Source organism: Pagrus pagrus (assembly GCF_965226575.1).
Source record: "Pagrus pagrus genome assembly, chromosome: 2".
NCBI lineage: Eukaryota > Metazoa > Chordata > Actinopteri > Spariformes > Sparidae > Pagrus > Pagrus pagrus.
Window position 1 is genome coordinate 9,530,746 of NC_140186.1, and position 24,493 is coordinate 9,555,238.

The 24,493-nt window shown below is 41.0% G+C and overlaps 1 long non-coding RNA gene across 1 annotated transcript in view; it reads left to right on the forward strand.

The window, feature by feature from the left end:
* LOC311267414 overlaps positions 1-16,038 on the forward strand; it is a 93,900-nt gene extending 77,862 nt beyond the window's left edge. The window contains exon 4 of the long non-coding RNA XR_014623834.1: positions 15,939-16,038. This is a non-coding gene — a long non-coding RNA (uncharacterized lncRNA). The remainder of the gene's footprint in view (positions 1-15,938) is intronic.
* Positions 16,039-24,493: the final 8,455 nt, after the last annotated feature.

Consider the following 24,493-nt stretch of genomic DNA (forward strand, 5'->3'; position numbering starts at 1 on the left):
TTCAATAAACTGTGACCCCTGGGAAAATTGTGGCATGGTAACCAATTACACCTGCATCTGACATAGAAGACTGGTTGTCGATCCATTATGTGTTGCCATGCAGAAGGAAGCAACCTGACAATGATAATCTGAATGATTTTCACAATGTATTCGAACAGTTCAGTGCGCCACATTATGTCAGTCCTGTTTATGGATTCATAAATGCCAAACCTGCCTCATTTATGTCAGGCTTTGCCTTTTTCAAAACATGCCTGAGTTATTTCCTAAGGAACGGGTGCAGGTAGAATAATGTTTCCAGTGAATAAAAGAGGGGTATCTGGGAAAATGTGTGACTTTTGAAATTTAGTCTGAATCGCATTTATTGAGACTATAAATAAGAAAAAAGACAAGATAAGGTAACTGTTCTGTTTTAAGTGATTTTTTTTAGCTCGTTCTCACCCCCAACGTGTCAAATACAGCAGCCTGGTCACTTCTTAAAGTGCCCCTGTAGTGCAGTAGTGTATAGAGCAAGACAAGTCAGAGTCAGGGGGTGGTTGGGTGGATCCTTCACTGGATTTTACCACCAGAGAGCGCAGTTTATGTCCCGTTTGTGGCCAAGATTCAAAGTGACAAGTAAGTTAAAGTGCGTAAATGATGTAACTTACGAAACGTGACTGATGTAGTTACGTCTCCTGTTGTGTTGTGTGACGCGAGTTACTGTACATCACGTACCTCACTTGCATTACGAGACTAATTGTAACGATTTTAACCCAAAGTATTATCTTTTCCTAAACCTACTGTAGCTGAGCAGTTTTGAAGCCTAAACTTTAACAAAGCCCTTTATGTCCAAAACTGCATATATTTAAAAGCTTATTTTATGTATCTGTGTATAATTTTTTCATGTTTGCAGGTTGTATAAATAACCTGCTGCCAGCCAAACCATGTCCATGTGAATGACATAGATCCACTGGACCAGTAAGGAAAATATTTTCAGTTTAATTTTGAGTGTGGATGTTCCATGTAGCCAATCAAATCTCATCTGAAAATAGCCAAAACAAATGATGCCCCACAAAACATGTGACGCCCTGTAACATACCTAATTTCTCCCTCAGGGATCAATAAACTATTTCTGATTCTGAAAGAATTTTCAGTGGAGGAGGCCATGGTTCATATCAGCTAATCAAAGTGTGATTTGACTTTCTACCAGTACGCCCATTAGAGGATCCTTTAGCATCCTAAATGCAAATGTCAGGTGTGAAAATGGCTCCTGGGGGCCTTTGCGGTGTTAGTTGTGACACAGTTCAACTATTAATCAGGAGCAGTGGTGGTGAAAAAGAAAAAAAAATGTCTGTGTTTCCTGTTTCCTTTTCCAGAGTGTTACAGTCATGTACAATTAACTGAGACACCAAACACTTGGAAGTGTTTTTTTTTAACAGAGCATTTCACTGACGCTTGCCCTAACAGCAAAATAATATAGTAGCAAAAAGAACAAGGAGATGGATCGTAGCGCTCGAGCAGCTAAGTGTGAGTCTGGCTCTGTGACGAACCAAAGTCACCCTCATTGTGACAAATTCACTTATGGTTTTACTTTGTTGAATTATACATACGTGACTGTCAACAAGTATTAATCAGTCAAATAAGCTGCAGCCTTCATGTGTCACCCTGCTCCACATGTGTCCGACTCGTCCGTGTGAAAGATCACGATGTGCCGACATGTGGTCATTATATCAACGTTATGTTTTGGTCCGTGTGCATTCCATGTTGTATGAGGTCATCGGATCATCTTCTGCATGTGAGCCTGAGGGTCTGGATGCTAATGCCGCTGGTCCAGCTGTCTAAACATGATGTCACATGCCTGCGTTCTGCTGTTAACACCAGACTGACTCAAGCTACAGAGTTTAACTTTGTATGAAGTGAGACTTGAGGCTGTGGAGGGCAGTCTGCATTAAGGATGTATAAAAGCAGGTTTTTATTTCTTGCATTTTGGATTTTGGACTTTGTTATTAAAGCTCACTGTTTGTCTTTTAACCTGCCGGCCTCAGTGTGTTGTGACTGGGTCTTTTTTTTGTTCAAACACAACATTAAATCACTGTTAAGGTACATGTCCACAAGGGACACATTAACACTCAGGGGCTGCACCAGATTGGACGAACGCCACTCGTGGGCCACTGCTCCAGGATTTCAGACTGGACCGAAAGGGCGGCTCGTTTGGAAACGTTCTTACAGAAACAGCTCAGCTTCAGCAGTTTCCAGAGGCGTCATGTTGTGCCAGATGCTCCTGATTTGCATGAAGTAGCCAGAATTCGACTTTGTCCAAATGAGGAGTGGGCAACACATCGCCACATCCCTGGAAACAACACACCACTACCAGAATGCATTGCACAGCTTTCATAGACAATGAATGGGAGGTGTGAAAACAACAGATACCATGGACACGTACCTTTGGTCGTCATGGAGGTTTTTCTCTGAGCGCTTAAAGAACTTCCCGTACGCATTAGCTTAAACTATCAAACTTTGAAAAGAAGAAATAAAACTCTTTACCAACGAAAAGTTGAATTAATAAGCATTAAAACTCAGCACTCTTGGGATCTGCATCAGTGTGTAATTGAGTTTTTACAGTTAGTACCAGCTAGAGAAGACTATGGATGTATTAAGGAGAACTGAGTAATGTGTTCAATGATGGCGCCCCATTCATTCCTTGAATGTTGTTCACTGGGCACACAAACCGAAAGGTTTCTGTATTTTTGGACCCGTAGAAAATGCCAAGCCGTTTGAGAGAGACTTCCACTGGCCACTGGCCAAGCTGGCTGACTTCCTGTTGGCTCCCTGCACAGATGAATGGGATGAAATAATTTAATCATACAGCTCCTTGAAAATTTCCAAATGTTTTTGGACCAATTGGGTCTAATCCTGATAACAAAAGTCATATTGGGCTATTTGTGTGCACTGTTTTACAACCTCTTTTGTGACTGGTGTGTGGAAGTTGCAATACCCTATGTGGCCACCACGCCAAAATCACTTCCCAGCCCCGCTCCAATCCAGGGAGCTTGGTGCTGACTCACCTTCTGACATTATTCGAACCACCTCGTCTCAATCCGTGCTGGTTTAGGACAGCTTTAAATATGACAAACCCTCCCCACCAATGCGCAAACTGAAGCGCGCAGCATGAAGTGTGTGGGCACTATATCGGTTATTTAGCTGCAAATAGTCAAATACAGTCGCTCAGTGACACACATGCTGCAGCAGTCTCATTATCTTCCCTCCCTCAACACCTGTTAGCAGCAAGAACAGCGTGTGCAAAAACAAAAAGTTTCATATTCATGTGTTGTGCAAGCTTCAAGGAGCATGACATATGCAGATGTTATCATTTGTGTGGCAGAGACACAGAGTGAGTGGAATTGGTAATACGCTCATTAGAAAACGGGTGGCAGAAATCTCATTAGTTTTGACCATTTCATAATTAGACAAGGGATTTATTATTAATCTGGCCATTAAGCATGGAAAGGCTCAGTCGCGTCCCGTGCCCCTTCCCACTCTCCATCCCACAGCTCCTGTTCACATGGGCTTGATTGACATTGCCAGGGGTGTGAGTGTATGAAAATGAGACCTCAGCTGCTCGACCTTGGCATAAGTGGAATACTAAAAGGACACAATGCATGCATGGAAAATCAAACTTCCTTTACAATGACACGGACACGTTTTTGCTTAGAGAGGTTTACCTCTGGGTTACCTGCCTGTTTAAGAGTGAACAATCTGTCATTTCAGTCACTGTCACCACATTTTTAACGCTCAGGCAAGGACGCATAAGCCCAGCTTGTCACCACCCTGCCTCCTTAGCTATGTTTTAGGTCTTTACCCAGAAGCCTGTGCTGTTATCCAGTTACACCGCATTATGAATTAATCCTCCTCAGCTGCCTGACCCAGAATCTTCCCTCCACTGTGCCAGTGTGCGCACTGCTTTCTGACCTCTGTCGTTTGTTTTATCAGGGACCCTCATTAGCCTTAAGTGGCCTTTTTAAGCAAAAAACTCTCACTTATTTTTTTAATCATCCATCAGCTGGAAGTGTGCCACAGTCCTGGGTCAGGACAATGTACTCATGTTCGCAGATGTACTTCCACTCTCCTATTGTTTGGTATTCTCTGCACCTTCTAAATAAATCTTTATTTCGCATCCTTCAGCTTTGCTTACTCTCTCAATCAGTTAGCCAGGCAGGTTGTTTTTTTTTTTCTCGTAGAGCCTTTTACAAACACAAATAGACACTTTTCTTCGCCACTGCTTATGCCAACATTTGCTTCTTAAGTGCCCAATCGATAGATGCCATTAAAAAAATATCCCGTCCTGTGACCTCTTACTGTGAAGTTTCCCCTGCTTTGGTTAAAGCCGTCAGCCAAAGTGATTCCTGTTACATTTGCTAATTCAGGACTGTAGACTTGACTCTGTGGGGATTTAGCACTACTCACCTCCATGCTTTGTTTGCTTTGGAGTAACTCTCACAGCCAGAAGATGAAATATTCAGTGATGGAATGAAAGTACGGCACTTTAGTATTTCTATTTTCTGCTACTTTATACTTCCACTCCATTACATTTTGGAGGCAAAAATGATACTTTTTACTCACTACACTTGTGAAAACTTACTGGTTACACGTTACTCTGCAGATTACATGCTTACCGGATCCGATAATCAGCCAGGCCAATCAGTCGACCCATAGCATGCAGTATATACAGTATTCATGTAAATATATGTGTAATCTACTTTTACTTGTACTTTTGATACTTAAAAGGTGCAATATGTACAGTAAGACTTGGCCACCTGTCGATTACTCCAAACAAACAGGGCACAGCATATCCCCAAAGTAACCGCTAACTGCTGCTACCTGTAGCTGTCATTAGCTAGTAAACAGTTAACAGTGCAGCTAGCAGTCGTATTAGCTGACTGACCTGGGAGCTCGGAGCACCGGGGGAGTGTTGGTGTAATTGTCCATCGTACCATCACCCTACAAAGTGGGTGTAGTTAGTTACATTTTTAATGTTTTAAACAAAAATAACTACAGATTATGCCTAAGTACATATAACATCAGTTAGAAAGACTTTTACTCGAGTACTATTCATATATTTGACTTTCGCTTCTACCAAAGTAATATTTCAACATAATATCTTTACTGGATGACTTTTAGGTACTTTTTTTAAATGTTAATGTGCTTTCTAGTATTTTTACGTACTTGGGTGGAAACATGCTGATTAGTAAGACAATAGCAAGCTTTGACCATAGATCATGCATATATAGAGGGTTCAGCTGTATATAAGAAGGGGAAAAAAACACTCCCGTACTGTATTTATCTCATGAATGCATTGAATATAGAATCCTTGGGGGTTGGATTGTTTTTGTCTGTGTTCACCAAAGCAAATGTATGAGCTCCGTCCTGATTGGGCATCAGTAATCAGATGCGTCATCAGCCCTGATCACACAATAAAGCCCACTTACTGAAAATGTATTGAAAATGATGTATGCGTGACTGGACAAAATGGATCAGCGAGGCCGTGTCTTTACTATGAACGAATCCCTGTTCTCTTGTGGTTCAGCAGCTAAGAGGAAGCGCTGGTCATTCATTGAATAAATCCCTTTTTATTAAGGATGTAATCTCCACACGCAATATAAAAGTTTGTGTATAGTTTCTGCTTTCAGAGGCAGGAGTTTGCATTAATTTGATTTTATTCACGGATCAGCCATTAAGAGCTCTTTGTTTTCAGCTCCGGGAAATATTCAGCGATGTTTTTCAACCCTTTCATCTCAGCAGCATGTTTTACTCTGCACTGCTCATCACAACCGGGGGGCACATGTGTCAGAATTGTTCCAACTCTACACAAAAGTGGCTGCAAAAACTGGGAACAATGCGATTGAAGCGTCAGTCGTACGTCAAGGTTTTTCAAAGTTCTGTTTGCAGTGCAACACTTTATTTACTGAGAGATAATCAGCTCGCATTTACATCTCTATTTATTCCAGTTGATTCTTTTTCCTTTCGAAGAAAAAGTTAGAAGTTGTTAGCTGTAAAAAAACGACGATTACTAGGATGACACGGCAATTTCCTTGGGAACATAACATCCAGATGACGATAATTTAAACTGGTCTGCATCTCTGAAAAGATGTTGGTTCTTTTAGTGAATCTCAGAAAAGGGAACAGATTGTGTGAGCTACCTCTCTGTGGCTGTTTTTCAAGTGTTTTGCTTTTGTTCGTCGGTTTCAGTGGATACGGAGGGACTTCAAATTACATATTGTGTTTGTGTAGCGAAAGCATTACAATGGTTTATGTCTGAAGGTTCCTGCACTGTGAGTGTTTTTAACATCAGCATGTCTTTTACTTTGGAGGTTACATGAAATGCTGTTCCCCACTAAAGGTAAATAAAGTGATGTGGCCTCCCTTGCTGATTTTCCTCATTATGCACGGCTCTTTAGACAAATAGGGACATTTCTATTCATGTGTGTGCATTTAATTTTCTTAAGGTTATGTATTTGAAAATGCCACATCTCCTCCTCTTTCTGGCTCTGATTATAATGTACCTCGCTGTGCAAACAAACTTGGCACTCTTTTATTAAAGAATTGCAAATATTGCCGTTTAAAGCAACAAAATAAACTTTCTGTAGCTGTAATGGTCTTAGGGCCTTTGAGCCAAAAAAGTTCACCGGGGCTGATCAGTCAGAGTCGAGACTGTTGTTGCTAGCAGCTCTATTTTTAGCTGAATGCTTCACTGTTTTTTCTAATCGGACTGTGGTATAAGAGAGTGTGTCGGGGATGCTCTCTACCGTCTACCTTTGCATAAAGTAGGTCAGTCCGGTGATCTGAATAATTATCGACCAAGCTATCAAATCTGAAGTATGAAACATCTGTCTCACAAATCAGGTTTTAGAGCGGAGCATATCTGTGACAGTCAACACTCTTGAATGATATCACTATTGCATTAGATAATTAGCAGGACTGTGCCATCCTTTTTATTGATTTATATATATTTATATATCTTACAACTGGTTTGAAATTATCTCAGAACACAAGCTGTTGTGGCCGATGGCTACCAGTCCGCTTCATGGATATTCATTAACAACGCTCATCCGTTCTGCGCTACGGTGATGTAATTTATATGCATTCTCCTGCCTCCACTCGTAAACCTCTCCATGCAGTCTATCACTCTGCTCTTGGGTACGTAACTGAGGATGATTTTAGGATGCATTGATGTTTAGTTGAGTGGCAGTCCTGAGCAGTCTGAGGAGAGCGGCACTACATTCTGTTTATCTATAGAGCGCTTCTTGGCAAACTACCTGAGTATCTCACCGAACAACCTGCAGAAACTCTTAAAACTAAACAAGCTTATCCCTTTCATTTAAATCTCTTTAAATAGATGATGAGCAGCGTGAATGTACATGTTTTAATCCATTTTAATCACTTTAAACCTCCTTTAATAGACAGTAAGCGTTTCGACTGTAGGTGTTTTATTTGAATTTATCTTGCCTCTCTTGCTTTACATTATTATAATTTCGTTTTATTGTTTTAAATGTACTGCGTTCTTTATATGTATTGTTTTTTATGTGTTTTTATCAGGGCGTCATTGTGAAAGGGAGCCTAAACCCCGCACTCAATGGCCTTTCCTTTTTTTTAATTAAAGGTAATGATGATTTAAGATTTGTTTAGCTGATTTTTTGGGTGGATGGAAAAAGCGAAAAAGAAAAGATGTAATAAAGGCTGACAGAGACAGATTTTCCTAAGAGACCCTCATGTCGCGGTACCTGCCTCTCTTTCTTTAACTGTAGACAAAGCATTCATTCATGCTGCCACTCACAATAATATGCCTCTGCTCCAGCAGATAGTTCAAAATATAAACCATAAACGATAAAAAAGCTGTGTCCTGGGGTTGAATTTAGATGAGGGATGGCGTTTACAATTTTTTTTCAGCCATTTTTATACAAAAAGACATGTAAACTTGAAACATTTTCTGAAATCATTACAGGCAGAGCTGCTTTTTATTTGATTATACACTTAAGGGCTTCATCGAAGTGTGAATTAAGAACACCTAAATTAGACGAAGAGCCATCGATGGTTAAGCCCCCTCATCACTTGATTGAGTAAACATGATCTAGGTTAGCGTTCTGTCGACTATCCTCCTCCTACACACACACATGCACATGTACGCACACAATAGACCACACACACACCCGCTAGCTGGAGCTGTCTGATGAGGATTAGTGATTGAAAGGCCGAGGCGTGGGAACCACTTCTTCTCCCCGTGTTTTCGTGCTGAAATCAGGTCTCCTGAGGGAAACGACATCAGGGCAGTTCAAAGAATGATCGGTTTTGAAACAATGGATGTGCAGCTCAGAGATTTACAGCAGGTCGTTCCCTAAGCTGCCGCAGGCTGGAGGTGCTCAGGTTTTCACTGAGTGCAACGAGACAAACTCAAGAGTTTCAAATGAGTGTGTGTGTGTGTGTCTCCTGATCCTGAACAATGACAAAGTTGTGCTGCATCTGAGTCGATGAAATAATAATTTACATATGGAAAACAGGAGAAAATGCAAATTGACCTTCAGATTATTTGCCAAACTGTTGCACAAAGTAAAGCAAAGAAGACCTATTGTGCTTTTTTCACTTGTTTTTCTTTCCTTCAGTGTTTTTTCCTTCAAGGTTCTTGTGCATGTAAGAGGTCATGAAAGTTTGAAAGGTCACAGTCTCATAGTCCAGATTTCTGTGACTTCTTGACATTAATATTCTTCGAGCCATGTTAGTGTGTTTTTGTAGGTGTGGAGAGAAGAAAGGCACCAGACACTGGGTTCAGGATTGTGGTTAAGACCTTGGCTGTTAATGCTTCACTGAAGCAAATCCTCTCTTTGGCTCACAGTCAGCTTCACCATCTTACGGGGCATGGAAAAGTCAACTTTTTTTGAGACGAATTAATTCCTACTCAAATAATAATCTAATATCAAAAATCACAAATAGCACTCAGATTAGTGTTACGGTAGAATCAAATTAAATACAGCTCTGACAGGAATACATTGTAAAATATCAAAAACAAGCTATCAGATGAGATGCTAAGTAAACAGAAAAGCCATTGCTCCCTCGAGCACTATTTACACAGCTTAAAGTGCCTACTGACTCACAGCATGCTAGGTCAGGATAACCATAAGTCACCATCGGTAAGAAACACACGAGGAGCTAACAGCATGCTACCTGCAATTACCAAGTATCAAAAGCGGCATAAAACATACATAATGAACACTCACACTCCTGGTGAAATGTAGTTTAAGATGTAAATCAACAGTATCAATGCACAATGTAAGTGGATGGGTGGTCTTAGCGCTGATATTTGACGATAATTCAGGCTGCTTTTAACACTGCTTACCTTACAGGGCGTGGAAATGTAAACTTTAAAAAACATGGCGGCCTCCGCGGAGCGTTGCTCAAAACTACGGCAAACTATATTGACTTAATGAGACTTCTCTTCATTTCACCTTCATATGTCCTCTCTGCTTTGACCTTATCACAAAACTTCAGGCTCTCTTCCCTCCACACTTTCTTCATCCCCTCCACTAGATTTTTATTCCTCCCCGGACTCAATTTCCACCTGACCTTTTACCTGCGTTTGATCTACAGATAGACGATCACTTTAATCTCTTTATGGCTCGGACAGAATCAGGTCATCAACCTCTTAATCGCACTTCAGCTCAAACATCACTTCACCGACGTCTACCCTGTCGTTGTGCAGAAACAACTACAGAAACGAACGTCGTTGTTTTAGCTCGAGTTTGTCACATGTTCACGTTTGTTCTTTAAAAGCAATCGCCGCGTAGAGCATCTCAACCCTCCAGTTGTCACAGAGGTTGTCGCTAAATTACTTGTGTGAGTCTTTGACATGTTGCTTAAATAGAGCAGCTAGTGAGGAGAGGCACGCCCTCCATCTGTCTCAGCACTGAACGGGTGCTCAGAGAACAAATTGATATTGATCTTGTCAGAGAGTGAGGATTTGTCAGCAAACAAGTATATTTCCCCAAACTGCTTGACTTTTCCTTTAACTGCCCAGAGACTCTCGACGTAAGCACATCTTCTCCTTGTCTTCTTGTCCATGACCCCTGTGGTCTCCATCTTCTCATCCATCAGTCGCTAAATCAGCCCGCCATTCCCAAATCCTATCTTCTGCTTTGAAACACTAGAAAAAAAACATTTGTTTGTATATCCCTTCTAAGCACCACCTGCTTCTGCCTTTCTCCTGAGGATTTTGTGACCTACTTTGAGGAGAAGGTGTCAAGGCTGTTTTATCCGTCTAGTCTCTGGTTTAAGCGCTCGCTGCCTCCTCCTATAACCCTACAGGCTTTGACTTAACGTGTCATTCAGTAACCATGATAAAGAAAAGCTTCTGCTAATTTCCCCCAGCGTGGCTTCTCTCTGTTCCCTCAGCCCTCTGCGCTCCTCAGATAGATGCCTGTGATGCTCCCACCTCTCCCTGCTTGGTGCCAGATGCACCGGTCCAACATGGCAAGCACAAGCTGTGATACATCTTCCCACACGGTGTCAAGAAGTAATTAAAATTAAACAAAATTCCTCGAACACCTTTCTGGATGTGTAACATCTTCTTAATTTGACAAATCTTTGCTTTTTCTCGTTTCTCTGGCTTATGTGACTTAATGCCACAGATCTATTTTCAGGTCACTCTGGCTTTGATCCTTTTCGCTCCGAATATAAAGAAAATAGAAATATATTCTGCTGCCGCCCTCGTTAAAGGTAAGTCTTGATAGACTGCAGCCCTAAAGGTAAACTAGCCTAAAGTACTGAAAAACTGCTGAGCAGAGAATTAATGTTCCTGATCAATAACCACTACCAGTGCAGTCCTCTGGTTGAGATTCTCCTTTTCTCCGGCCTTGACATCGATTTTTGCAGCGCCCGTCTTTCAATTACTCTCTCCGGCTCTTGTTTACCTTTTGAAAAGTTATTTCAACAAAGAAAAAAAGAAAAGCCCTAAAAAAGAACAGCTTCGGGATAATGCTTGTAAGCTCCGTTCAATCTTGGCTTGTCACTTCGAAATGAGCCAGGCAAGGAAATGTGAGGAAAACAGAGGGGAGGTAGGAGAGAGTGGAAACTGGGACAGGGACACGAGAGACAACAGATCAAGACAGATATGCCACTAGAAAGAGAAATCTTTCAGAACTAGCAAAGGGTATTTGTCTGTTTTGAGCCAATCTGCCAGTATCAAGAAGACGGCAGAGAAACAGGGGAAGCCTGTCTTTAAGTGTGACCTATTGATCATGCCTCGCGGCGCGTCCCCGGGTGGAGCTTAGATGGCCGATTCAGGCAGAGCGAGAGGACGGGAGCAGGGAGACGGAGCATTTACCGATGGCAGACAGTGAGTCACTGGGGAAAACGTGACAACAGCCATGACTTGCAATTACGTCGGTAACCAGCCAGCGGAGTCCGAAGCTCTGAAGCGAGGATGAGCGTGTATCCTCTGATCCACAGGCAGCACACTGTCGCACGTTTGCAGGATGTACCGGCCGACAGAAAGATGCAGAAGAGAGATTTTCCCATGCGGCGCCACACATCTGCTGTCAGCCTCATTAGTGTTAATGACACGTATGCGTGCAGCAGTATTTGTGCTGCTCTGTGATATATTAGATGCACTGATTACCTCTATTATTGTGACAGCAAAGGTGACGACATTTCATCACGCAGCACTGCATACTAATTTTCTGGGAACGGCACACATGTGTTTCAGTAATGGCTGTGGCGCTCAAAACATGGACATCACAGATAACTTTTGGTTTATTGCTCCGAGCGCTCGCTAAATCTAAAACAGTAGATCGGTTTTAGTCCTGATAAAAGTAAGGAGGCAGGAGTGTCTGACTTGAACAACTTTTTCAGCGGTTGATCACAACCAATTACCTAATTGACACATCATTAAAACACATGAAGCGACACATAACGAGGCGGACGTGTTTTCTCTGTCAGGTCTGTTGTTTTGTTTTTTTTTCCTGCCAGTGCAAAAATACACTCCAAGTAAAGCAAACAAGATAAATTGTGTCTTGTCCTCATGTATCCTCAACTCATCGTTAACTGCTAGGTTTCCTCAAGCAGCAGTATTGTTGCTATGGTTACTTGTTTAGTAGATCTGTGCACCAATTTACTTAGAACGGTGGTTTAACCTCAGCCCCCGGGGCACTGCGCTGGGCTGTCACAGCTTTGAGCAGACTTTGTCAGAGAATAGCTGTTGATTGTTGAGTCTCATCCTCAGGTTGTTGAATACGGATGCTTTGGGTTGGCAGAAACACCCCTCAATGACATATTGTGTTATCAAAGTTTGAGACGTTAGGTCACATAAAAGCCCGATAAAAGAGTGGTGTCAGTAAGTTATTTTCCTGCCATCCATGTGTGTGAGGAGCCAACAGGAAGTCAGCTGACTCAACCAGAGAGAGAACTCTAATGTGCATAATGTGAAATCCCAGGATTCTTAAAAAAAACATTAGATTTGCACAATGAACAACTCTAATCAGAATGAATAGTGTCACCATACAACACAATATCCAGCTCTCTTGAGACACGTGTTTAACTGATGATTAACTCCACCAGAGAGGTTACGTTTTCACCCCTGGTTTGTTGGTTTGTTTGTCAGCAGGATTACAGAAAAACTTCTGAACAGATTTCCATGAAACTTGGATGGAGGATGGGTCTCGGCCCAGAACAGACCCCATTAACTTTTGGATCCAGATAAGGAGATGGATTTCAGGCTTTTTTTTTTTACATTGTGAGACAGGGCGTTTTTTACATTTTTGTTAATTTCTCAGGGAATAATGATTGGATGGTGATGATGGCGTATTGTAGGTGGCTGCCATCTATGAGTGAGTACAACTTGATAAGGATCCTAGATATGGTGATTTAAATTATGGTTAACAGTAATAGTTTGAGTGAATTAAAGGGGACTGTTGGGTCATGGCAGAGGTATGCGCTCTACTTAATGCCATTCAAATTGGATCATTGTCTGGGGTTGGCCTGTTATTGGCCATGATTCAAAAACACTTTTAAAAGTCCAGTGTGTTAGGATTTAGTGACATTTAGTGGTGGGGTTCCAGATTGCAACCAACTGAATACCCCTCAACTCATCCTCCCCCCTACTGTGGCCATTAAAAATGCAAAAAAAAAAAATGTGAAAGGGTTAGAGCCATTGTTTGGTTTGTCCTCTCTAGGCTACTGTAGAAACATGGAGATGCAACATACCAGACTCCGCAGGAGAGGAATCACTTGAAGTAAAGGGCTCATTACAAAAACAATTCTTAGTTTGAGGCGATTATACAACAATTAAAATATAGTAGTTATGATTATATTGTACTTCTGCCAATAGACACTCCTACATACTACATGCTGGACCTGAAAATGAATTTTTCAATCAGACCACGAAATATTTCTCAAAAATATTTCCTGTCTTTGCATTTTGTGTCTTGGTGTTATATCTGATCGTACAATGCATTTGATAATTGTGGCTTCGCAGACTGAAGTTGATGGATGTGTTCAAAGGCATTTAGCATGAGTCTGCCATCCAGCAGACTGAAGGATAATCACCAGATAATAACAGCCCAGTCTGAAATTATATCTCCATCATTTTCCAATAATGAGTATATTATCGGTGCCTGGTTGATTGTCATATCTTCAGTTCCTGAATGCAGGCTGTTCATTTATGGGACATTTTCACCTCGGTACAATTGAATCTGCTACAATACAATGTGAGGGAGAATATAACTTTACTAGGTTTACTGAATGAAAATTGTGCGCACACCGTTACTACAATACCTGTTGCTGTGAACTAAAATAGTCATCATACAGACCATTTACGTGCAGATCATTTGTAGCTTTCTTTTTGGTTAAATGTGACTGAGCAGGCGTAATCATCAGTGTAGAAGATGATATTTTCTTGAGCAATAGTTTGTGTCATCACACTCTCAGCTGATCCGCTGTTACAGTGACAAATTATCTTCTGCACTTGAACAAAAAACTCATACCATCCAGTCACAAGCACACGTAATGTACTCCTATTACTACTGGGTATATTTGGTGTTACCGTGCTTACTATACGGTCTATATAACTTCATTTGTCCTCTTCAGTTTTCGTACACTGTGGCACTGAAACAAATGTATTGGAACCACCACTTCAATTGTATTATTAGAAGCTAAATGTAATCAGCCATGAAATGTGGGCTTGTACGTCTCCAGCACATCTCATGATCCATCAAATCCCTGTGTTAACTGCCTTAGAAGTGAAAAGGTAGACATGAGTGGAGGGCAGTTGAACTTGAGGGTCAGTGTATTAGCCTCTTAATAACCTGTGTCAGGCTTCATATCAGACACAGTGTCATGGACTAATCCCCTTTCACTGGGCCCATGAAGAAACCCAATGAATGTAACCTGACCAATTCCACTCAGTTACACATTTCCCCTTGCTCATATGTGCATTATAAATCCCAGGAGCAATTTTGACATTTATGTCGTGACTGCAATTACTGAGTCATTCCACCATTTGGGAAGCAGGATCAAGAGGAGATAACACGACCTGGTCCCTGTCTCCCAAAAGCTTCTTAAGCCTCAGATGAGAAGTCTAAAGGGCTAAGATCATCTCAGCCTTAAGATGCTTTTGGGAAGAAGGGGTCGGCACGGGAAAGGTGCGACAGACAGAACAGTTGGCATGTAAGGTTGAGTCAAGACCACAAAGGCGTAGCATCGTGTAAAAACCTTTCATTTCTGAGGGAGTGTTGTTGCCTGACTCAGCAGCAGTGATATGGCCATCATACTGCGAGAGAGAAAACCTTGGAGCCCTGATGCTCAGAGCTTAAATTGTTCACACTTTGTTCATTTGAAATGTCAGAGAGCAACACATCACATTCCAGCTTTCCACTCACTGATCGGTGGCAAACATGGAGGGGGTATTTGACGAGGGACCGTGGTAAATGTGTCACCACTGGAAATTTTTAAGGAGTACTCAGAGCACTTTCTAGCCATGTTAAAAAATGGAGATTGTTGACAGGAAGTGGGGGAGTCACTTCTAAAAAGACAGGTAGGCGAGCTATTTCAAGCCAAAACATTATGTTTTTCAAACAAAACCAAGTGTGTTTTTGTACTTAAACCTAACCAGAGCATAAGTACAGCTTTGTGACGAGAGGAAAATAGAATATTTTGTTTTAAGTTAACTTTTGTGAAGACGCTGCTACTAGTAACACTCAGAGACTGATCCTTAGACATTGTACTGAGCACTAATGTGTGAGAGGTGCAGGTTGATTGGCAGTGGACCAAACTACTGTGAGGCATATGGATGAAAAGGAAACTGATGGAGACTCTCAGCCTGTTATTGATTATTCAATTCAATTCAATTCAGCTTTATTTATAAAGCGCATTTCATGCACAAGGCAGACTCAATGTGCTTCACAACAGGTATACATAGTTCTATAAAAATCAGTTAGAAATAGAGTAGAAAACAAGAAGAGTGCTAGTGCAAGTAAACAATCATATATGTCATTTTCAGCACATACACACTTAGACTCACACATGCGCACCCACTCACACAATCACATATGCACACATGCACACACACACACATACACACAGTTATGGACAGTTGTTGTGTAAAACAAAGATTAAAAAAATAAAAAAGACACTGAAAGCTCCGTGGAGAATCAGGTGACAGCTCTGTGTGAGTGTGTCATATTAAACAACATGTTTCACATTACCTATTTGACCCAAATGCATGCTGATGTATTGGACACACACTCTTAAGGCTTTGTGAAATGGTTCCCACTAAATTGATGAACCAGAGGAATGCATTTTCACACATGCACACAAACTCATGCGTGCATACAGATGTTCTGTCTGCTCGTGTTTAAGGATGCGAGAACGGCGCTCATACCAATTTCCATACTGATTGTGGTTGTCTCTGTGTTATTCATTAGGAGGAGGACAATCTGACATGTTCCTGATTTGTGAAATAGACTACATTTGTGGTGGTGAAAATGAGGTCTCACCATGAAGGATGTTGTTTTGACAAGCTTTTCGCTAAGAATAAACAGTTTTACCTTAATAAGTATTTTGTTGTTGTATCTCTCTGTTCTTGTCTTAAGTTTTGCGTCGAAACTTTTCATACTCGGATACGGTCTAATCCGTTTTGGGAAAATGTGATAATTTGTTTTGGATGCAAATTCATATGTTTATGTATTGATTTATCCAGCAGGCGCAGCACAAAGCACATGCCTAAGCCAAAAGACTGTTGTTAATATGTAGTCATGTTTCAAGGTCATCCTTTTTCACCATTGAACCTTTAAATCAAGACTTCATGAATGCAATGTTCATGTTGGATTATATGCATTCTTGCATACATTAATGCCTTGTTGAGTTGCTTGAAACTGTGCAGTCGGTGTGCTAATGACAACATTACTCTTATAAAGTTTAAATGCTGGACAGCCTCAGGCTCTGAGACAGGTGTTTCTGCATCCGAGGAATTTGAACAGGGAGCAAGAGGAATGTGATGGATCACCGATCGCTTTGAGCACCTCGTGTTTGGACCGTGAGGGGAGAGTGGCAGCCAATGATCTTAGATGCTGTGCCTTCAGCTCTTTCCAACTTCTGTCTCTCCTGGGTGGTGAAGTTGCCGTAACACACTGTAACTGAGAAGGTGAGAAAACCCACCACAGCTCTGTTAAAGTGCTTCACTAGCCGCCGAGTCATACCCAATTTTTTCAGATGTCACATGAAGAAAATCCTCCAGTGTGTTAAAATATTCAGAAATGAGGCTTGTGTTGTCACTACTGTCCTATCGGGTCTTTGATGAACAACTGCAGAACAACCAGCAGAGCCTCTAAAGATCAGAGTGTTCAGAATGAAAGCGAAGCAAAATATATATCCAAATAGATACTTTATTGTGCACAAAATCAATGGAAAGACGCGAGTGGACACAAATCACTGCAGGTTTGCTCCGGGCAGCGTTGACACACGAGTAAACTTCATGCATGTACAGGGGAAGAAGAGATGGAGAGGGGTCGGGGGGAAACAAATAAACATAAAACACATACATCGTTGTTCAGTCTATATGTCTATGTTGTTAAAATGACTGATTGGGATAGATAAATAGACTGCTGAAACAATCCAGTGTGAAATGTGAGGCTAAACTAGCGGACCCAATAGTTTTTTCTAGGAGTCGACGTTGACGGTAGGCTCTGGTAATTGTTTTGCCTGTTCTGAACCTACAGGAGTGAGTCAGTTAGTATTTTTGAAGTTTTGGTTCCCTTGTCTTGAAGTCAGTGGGTTTTTGGTTAAATGCCTGACATAAGGTCTGTGGTTAACACAAGGTAAACAGATTGTTATGTTTTGATCTAAAAGATAAAATGTCAGTGAACACCCCACTTTTGAGTTAGAAAGTGGCTGAGTGAGACTACAGAGGTTGGACATTAAATGCCGAAAATGGAGACTCGGGTTAGTTATTTCCAACTGTCCGAATTGTGCATTGGTCAATATGTAGCAAAGTGTATCGTGCAGTAGTAGGAAGCTTAACGGTGGTGACAGTGAAGTCACACCAACGCAGTCTAATTTGTTTGTAGCCTGACGTTAGCTTTTTCTACTTCAAGTGGTTATATTTACCCAAAAATCACGAAAGTGTTTTTCCATTGTGACGATTGTCTTGTTGAACATTAAAAAACTCATTTTCTGCAATAATCCAAAATCCCTTTTGTCGAGGGAACCAGAGTGATGCTAACTTCCGGGTTAGCCTACACAAAAACATCACCCCTGCTGCTTTCTATTCACACGCTCAAAAGGAACACAGTCTGCTGAACACGGATACTTCGCTTCAATTAAAGATAGCTAGAGAAACGATCCCCTCACTTATCCACAACACTTAACTGAGTTATTTCACTGTACAGCTATTCTAGTCATAATTTCCTCACATTATCCTTTCATGTTATGAAAATTGATTGGCAAAAAACGTTGAGCTCATTTCACAAAAGATATTTGAATGCCGCTTCTGCTGATTGGTAAAATTACTCTCCACTTTCACTTGAAAGGAAGAGATGCTACTTCAGTGAAATAGCTCCCATCTATCTTGTACCTCTTTGTTCTTCCAAACACTTCATTTATCTTAAGTTTCTCAAACTTACAAGCAAATTACAAACTATAATGTATCCACACACGTATGCCATTTGTTCAGTAAGTGCAGGAGAACTGGAGGACCAGTCAGTTGTGTGGCTAATTTTAGGCTCTCCCGAAGTCACGCTTGATCAAAGCTCACAGATCAAAGCGGCCAGCTGTCTAATTCACCTTTTGGAGTATATTGCCTCACCATGACTCTCCTCAGAGATTATTGACTCTATAAGTGCTGAATAACAGCAGTTTCATGAATAGACTTTCTTAAAAAATGCTGGTATGCCATCAGGATTTATTGCTGCTGAGAAAGAGCGTTTGCGTTTCCAAACGCTTGGTTTTCATTCTGTGTATTAAATATAAATGTAGTGGTGCGTTCTCAGTAAAGGTGGACCGTCTGACCTTGGAGCGCAAACACTCTGACTGACTGACTGTGAAGATGCGTATCACATATGGATTTCTGTGAGGCCCCGCAGTCTTATTGGAATGTGGGATCATCCTCAGTTAAGAGCGCCTGCTTCATCATAACTTTAGGCTTGAGTTCCCATGCGGTAAATCAGATATGATGCTCGTGCGTTCGACCCCCGAGTGATCAATGTGAGTCACGTGACGACGACTTGTGTCTCTCCTTCAACAAACAGCTCAGGATATTATGTATGCATGAGTATATTTTTAATTGGCGGTACAAATTTGTCATCACTTTAACTGTGTTATCGCTTTAATTCATGTTTGTAGGTCTCCATTCATTGCTGGATTACTGTAGCCGGCTTTGCCTCAATTATTTTTGCTTTCACAATTTCATTCATAATTGCTTTTCCTCTACGCATGAAAATAAATTTGCTTTTTTTTTGTTTAATCAAAAACTGTCGTTGCATTTGCTAAAATTGATTTGAAAAATGAGTGACAATTAAGAGAAGTATTGGTTCTGTGGTTACATTTAATATTGAAGTATTATATTAAAGTACTGTGTAGTTACATAGATTTGTTTCTTAACTGACAGATACTTTGTTTAATTAGTTTTCACAACAAAAACTTCTCTAAATTAAAAATTTTTTTAAATATACAAACTAGTTACCAAGGTTACTGTGAGGACATCATTTCACTGGTGTGACAGCGCTATATACAGTTATTTGTATTATAACAGCGTTTGACCACATTTAAAGGCAATTTCATTGTTTTATTATGTGTAAATATCCTTAATTAAATGTAAAAATAAAGCTAAAAACTGTATTTGAATTGCAGAAAGTAGTTGTTTTTACAAGATAGATATTTTCTGGTATGTTTTGTTATTTTATAGGATTATAAAAATACTGCAAAATGGCAATATTCTGGCAGCAGGAACGCTAAGAGGTCAAAAGGTAACAGCAGCCTCAGGAGGAAACATATAGCAGGGTCAGAGCCAGCACACTCACACCAACGATTCCCAATATTGTTTGGCTGTTGACCCCTAAAATAAAAACACTCACAAGCTGATTGTCATTTCCCATTGGTTTAATCTTGAATAATTTCTTGGGAATAAATTTGCTAAAGCTGAAAAGGTCAAACTGAGCAGGATTTCACAACAATGACGATTAAAGGATTTCACACAGCAACAAAGATTAAAGGATAAGGCTGGCGGCAGCAAATAATCTTGATATTCTCAGCAGATCCTGTAAGAGGAACATAACAAACCATGTCTGACCCGTCTGTTGCACTCATCCCCAAGATCATTTGTTTCTCTAAAAGATGTAAGTCTTTAAAAGTGGGTCGCCAAAATATAATTTCATTCTTGAACTAGAATTACCACCCTGCAGGTTCATGCCTCCGCGCACCGGTCAAGTGGCGGTTTACATCCATGTCTGTCCACGTCTGCTGAGTCACATCAGGATTGTGATCAAAGTACAACACAACTACAAACAGTTGTACTCAGCTGAAGGTGTAAAGTGTTCTGTAGATTTATGTAGAGGTGCAGATGTGTGTGTGCTTATGTGATCCAGTGAATCACAAACAAGTCCTGGGGAGTGCAGAGGCCGACTGTGAGAGCTGTTTTTCAGCGGCGAGGAAGAGCAATCTGAGTGCGGGCGTCTGTCTCCCCTGATGTTTTCTTTGGTGTCACGTTGAATCGTGCAAGTTCCTGTGAGATCTGAAGTTCTGACGTCAGAGGAGTCAGCAGGATAATCTCAGTTATTATGTGTGAAAGCCCATCTTCCCCTAATCTTCTGCTGTGAGCATATTTATAACTGGGAGGCATAATCAGTCAGATCCAGACTGTGTGTCTGTGTGTTTAATACAGTAGTGTACACATTCAAAATTGCTTAACAGTGGACTCACCAGTTCGTGGTGATGAATGCATGTTGTGGAGACGCGGCCATAGTCGGGTCACGTTTACAGAGATACCACATGCAAAGCTTAAAGCAAAGACAGCTTGAAGAAAACAAATAAATAACCTTTAAAGAAAAAAAAGAGGGACACTAGAACAACTGTTGCTTTGATGTAGATGTTCTAATGAATAAAAACATCAGGGAACAAAAATAGCATTAGACATTTCTATAATGAAAAAAGTAAATTGAAAGTTTGTGTTGATGGGACTAAATGTTCAGAAATGTTCGATAAAATATAATGTATTAATATATAAGCAAACTTAATAACTTAATTACATAATTTTAAATTATTGACATGATAAAAGTAAAGGGTGTCTCTAATTGAAGCAGCAGAGAGGCATAAAGAGACCAAGCAGGGTGGAGGGGGAAAAAAATACACGGAAAAGAAATGGGAGCAAATGACGTTAATGTGTTTCGACGTTAATAAATCATATTAAACCAAGTCAGGGTGAAAATTTAAAGCAGGGTAAAATTTAAAGTAGTTCACTGTGAAGCCTCGCTGCAGTACAAAGGAAGACGGATATATTTAGAAAAAACAATCAGGACTGCACAAAATTAATGGGACTAAATTAGCCTAATGTGACTTAACATGCGTGAATCAATCTAAAATTAGTCAGAACTGCATTTTTTTTAATATCATGGCTGAATAGAAGTTCAGCATGAGTTCTTGCAGAGATATTAACGGCACATGTCAGGCGTAACGAGGAATGTTTAGGGGTCCTGTGCAGTGCATTTTACACCTCATGACACCCTCATCATATTTGAACAAGAAGACTTTTGTGTCCTTCACTCACACTTGTTGTCGATCTGTGTGTGGTTTCTGGTCTGCCGTCACTTCTTCAGTCGAGAGTGGCATCCCGTTCAGGGTTGATTTAATCCACCACTGCTCTGTCTGTGTGGACGGGCACATCAAACCGAGGACAACTCCGGAGGAAGAAAGAAAGGTTTAGGGGGGGGGGTTTCAGGACAAGGCCTTGCTCTTCTTTATGATGACTTGTGGGAGTTACGGCTACTCCAGACACTGTATGAGTGAGAAATGACATTGCAACCACAGACACTTTTGAAATTACAAGTCCACATCTGCATATTGCATGTGGAAAGCAGCAGGGTTGTTTGCTTAACTTTATAGATGGATAGGGTTATATACCCTAACCCTTGCATGACAGCCCACATTTTGATGTATTTCAATGTTGCATCCCCACTTTGATGCCACATGATGTGCAAAAAGTCCAGCAGTGAAGTTGCTGCACTCGGTACCACTCCTTCAATACCAGAGCAGACTGGTAAGGTAGGAGCAGCCAGTAACGAAGCAGTGTTCCTTTTATTTTATAGCTTGATTGATAACATGAAGCTATGAACAAATTGCGAGCATCCATGCTTTTCTATCTACAACAGATAAATGGCAAACAGCATTGTGATAATACCAGGATTGCCACAGTAACACAGGAGAATCTCCACAGAGGAAGACGCCTTGTTGAATATGTCAACTGATGACGTCTGACGGTCTTGAGCGGTTGTCAAATTTTACAGGGGGAGATTTTACCCACTACAGCTTGTAACTCTGGTCTGAGGGGCAAGGGGTTCACTCGAAAACAAGGGTTTGTGGTCTTGGAAATGGGATCGAGTCTGTCATGCAAAAATCGGCCCCAAAACTGAGCTAAAAGAAGAGTGAATATTGGACTTTGGCTGGACACAAACATGCAATGAAATGTGTGCTTACCTTGCTCATTATCTGCTAGATGATTAACAGGCAGCGGTTAACAGCGAAGAAGTAAGTTAGTTAGTTGTCAGTGTTGTGTTTACAACTTAAAGCTCATTAACACTGCTCCAAAAAAAACTGTCAGCATGCTAACGGTGAAGAGTGTCAGTTTTTTTGTTGTTGTTTTTCATGCAGACAGTATCTGAATACTGTGTATAAAACAACTCATAAGCACAGCTTACAACACAATGTTCCTGTTTCACTAAGGTTACTTAGGGACCCCTCTCCAGCTAATTATGTGTAATTTTAGTAAGTTTAAACCTTATTTAACCTTGCTGAGACACAACCTTGGATTGAATGTGTCTCGGGAGGTAAAGCAGGTCGTCCATTAATCTCAGGGTTGCTGGGTCGATGACTGATAAAGACCCTGAACCCCAAGTTGCTCCCAATAGGCAGGCCTGCGCTTCACACCATCAGCGTGTGAGTGTCTGTCTGAATGGGTGGTAATTAAGAGGCAAACACCTTGACTGTTAGAGTAGAAAAAAACACATTTCTATCACAAAAGAACAGTTTCCAAATGCCACAACATTTTGGGAACAGCTGTTTCCATCAAACTCAGTTGCACACAATCATACCCAGCTTTATAAAGGAAATGACTTTGTAACATTAACTTTTTTTATTAAAACCTTTATTTGCAATTAAGGAGAGTTAACTGAGAGCAAGGTCTCTCTTTAGTGTGAGCCCTCTTTACAGTGCAAATCCAATGATATCTCTATTACATAGTCACTGTTAACAGCTCCGGACGGACAGATGATGACATTATGATCCTGTCACAATGGCTCTTAAAGGAGCAGTGTGACATTTTGGGAAAGAGTTGGATTAGAAGATAGATACGACTCTCATGTCTGTAAGATAAATATATAGGCCAAACTGTAGAACAATTCATTCAAGGCTCAAGAAATAACTGTCTCTCAACAACACTGGGTTTTACAACATTGTACAATTGAAGTCGTAGTTTCTTTGGGCTACACATGAAAGAAAATCAGGTTCCCACAGCCTGAGCTTTCTGGTGCTACAGCAGCGGACACTTCTGTATCTTTTGCCAGATGGCAGCAGGGTGACCAGACCGTGGCAGGGGTGGGTGATATCTTTTAGCATCCTTCGGGCTCTGTGCAAAAGGCACGGTATCTAACTTCGACCGAATTGCCTCGATACTACCGAGTCTCGAAAAGTGTCTTGTCATTCGATACTAAATTTCAAGACCTAAAGAGTGAATCTCATCAGCGTCAGCATGCCACTAAGCATGCAGCATGCCTGTTGTGGGAAGATCTAATAGAGCTGGTGAGTGACTGTCTCAAGGTATGCTGAAAAAAACACTAAGTTGCGTCCAGAGATGGGGCTCACCACGTGTATGTGTAATGTGATCTTTAAAAAAGAGATTTCATAAAATTGGTATAGAAATAGGAATCAAAGTCAAGGTATCGGTACCAGTATCAAACATTTTTTCACTCTACCCAGCCCAATCTGTGCAGACTGCACTGATGCTCGGTACAATGACATTCTGGGTGGTTTTAATCACGCGCTGTAGAGCCTTCCTGTCCAGGGCTGTGCACAAACCATGCCAGTTTAACATGTTTCCAGTCAGGATGGTTTCTATTGTTCCTCTGTCAAAGTTGACAAGAACTTGGCACAGAACATGAAATTTAACCTTATAAGAAGTACAGAAGAAGACCATGAAAGGCTCTAATTATAGGTGTTGACTCCCAGGAACCTGAAACTGTTAAGCTTCCTTCCCGACTATTGATATTAACTTTTCTAATAAAATGTGAGTGGCAGTTAAAGCTTATTACCAGCTTTGCTTTGCCTTGTACGGGAGGGTTATTGGAGCACCGAAGAGATGGAATGAGAATGGAGATTGGCACGAGGTTAGGATGGGATAATTGTAGTTTAGTATTTATTTAATTGGCATATTGTTTCATGTGAAGATGAGTGGGTACAGAATTACTCATCATCCTCAGACCAAATAAAGATATTTCCAGCGGGAGTAATGGGAATGAATGGTGTATGAGTAATACTTGATGCGTCAAACGGCATCAGTTAAGGTCGCTCTGATTTTATCCACACAAGGTGAGCATACACACAAGTCTGCGTCAGTCAAAATAAACAGCCCACATTTGCTTTCCCATCATGCACAGTTAATATTTGGCCGAACGTGGCTGCCAGGGTAAATATTCCATGACGGTTTTGGTTGTTTGGTCAGGCAGTTTTCAAGCATCACAAGCATCCTGCATCTCTCCCTGTTATATTCTGTTTTACC